At 31.4% G+C, this 1,555-nt stretch overlaps 2 protein-coding genes across 2 annotated transcripts in view; both read right to left on the bottom strand.

The window, feature by feature from the left end:
- Window positions 1–1,555, bottom strand: part of LOC125848021 (pectate lyase-like) — a 159,425-nt gene that overhangs the window by 41,999 nt on the left and 115,871 nt on the right. The window lies entirely within an intron of this gene.
- Window positions 1–1,555, bottom strand: part of LOC125848016 (ubiquitin-conjugating enzyme E2 2-like) — a 125,201-nt gene that overhangs the window by 122,829 nt on the left and 817 nt on the right. The window lies entirely within an intron of this gene.

The following is a 1,555-nucleotide window of genomic DNA, read 5'->3' as shown; positions in this document are numbered from 1 at the left end:
CCCCCCCCCCCCCCCCCCACAACACCTCTCCATTCCTATCTACTTCTTCCCTTTCCCTAACCTTCTTCATTAAATAAAAAAAAAGACAATTAACTTCAATTAGAAATGGTAAACAAAAATCAATCTAATATTTTTATTCTATTATCATTGTAATTATAGGAAAACAATCATCATTTTATTTTTTTCCTCTATTCTTGGAACTATACAAATACTTCTATTAGCACCAAGAGGCCTTTTGCCTCAAATGGTGGAAGCAACCATGGCTAACCACCATTAATCTGTCATTATCGCAGAAAAATATTTTTTTCGTCAGATAAAATGGTGACTAACAATGACCTTTTTTCTCTTCATTTTTTCTTTTACTTTTGTTATCTTTTCATCATCTCCGTCAAAAATATCAAATGTCGACTATGATAAATTGTACCATCGCAATGACGAAGAAGATAGGAGAAGCAAATGACGAGTCCAGAATCGAGGATGACTTAACGGAGTACTCGTCTTGTGACAGTGAATCAAACTTCGAGAAATACTATAGTGCTAACTCGGCCATAGACACTCCAACAAGCTTCAATAGTTGTTAATGGTGTTTGGAGTGATTTGGGGAAGACGGATCTTTATTCTAAAAATAGAAATCAATTTGAAATGCCACATGGCTTATTTATATTGGTTAGAGACTGTTTTTTAAACTACTCATGCGCTGTTGCAATGTGAGAACACAGCAGGTGCAAAAATAAGTGAAAATGACGTATTAAGTTTGGTTGAAAGTAGTTTAGTGGGGGTGGGTAATAGGACCTTCAAAAATTTCAAGTGTCTTTTTACAAAACGGGTTTTACTTTAATGGGGTAATTATGTATTTTCTCTAAAAGAAAAGTTGTGTGACTCTTTAGTGGGGTATAGATTATAGAAATGTTCAGTGGAGACAAATATGCAGTTATCATCAAAGGTCACAATGGAGTCAAAAGTACCTCTCTATCATTAATTAAAGGTCTTGATTCGAGTTCTAAATATAAAATCGCTTCTAATAGGGAGTATTTTACCTTTGAGATGAAACTTTTCGACATGAATATGAATTAATCAGGTCCCAAAAAAAACCGATTAAAAAACCAATAATGCAATTATTAGTTTTTAAAACCTTTTCGCTAATTATAAAAGATCACACAGAAAGCTGGCATTCACAAAACTATGTTCTAAGTTAAAATTCGATGTCATTGTTGGATCATTCCAATTTCCACACTACATATTCAACTTTTAATTATTATTTTTAACAGCTTTTCATTACTCGAGCCTCGATAAAGGGTGTGTTTTGTATGAAGGAAAACATTTTTCGGAAAATATTTTTCAATTTTCTCATATTTGTTTAGATAAAATGTTTTCCAAATCAACTCATTTTCCTCAAATTAAAGGAAACTGACTTTCCTTCAAAACCTAAGGAAAATATTTTCCAAAACTTTCCTCCAACTTCAAATTACAATTTTTTTGTTGAAAAAATCATTTTTTTGTTAAAAAAATAAATTTAAAGCTTATTTTTAAAAAACATTTTTCATCTTTTTTTTTA

This window comes from Solanum stenotomum, chromosome 12, assembly GCF_019186545.1.
Source record: "Solanum stenotomum isolate F172 chromosome 12, ASM1918654v1, whole genome shotgun sequence".
Taxonomy (NCBI): Eukaryota; Viridiplantae; Streptophyta; class Magnoliopsida; order Solanales; family Solanaceae; genus Solanum; species Solanum stenotomum.
The sequence above is the reverse complement of the archived record's forward strand: the minus strand, read 5'-3'. Positions and strand labels throughout refer to the sequence as shown.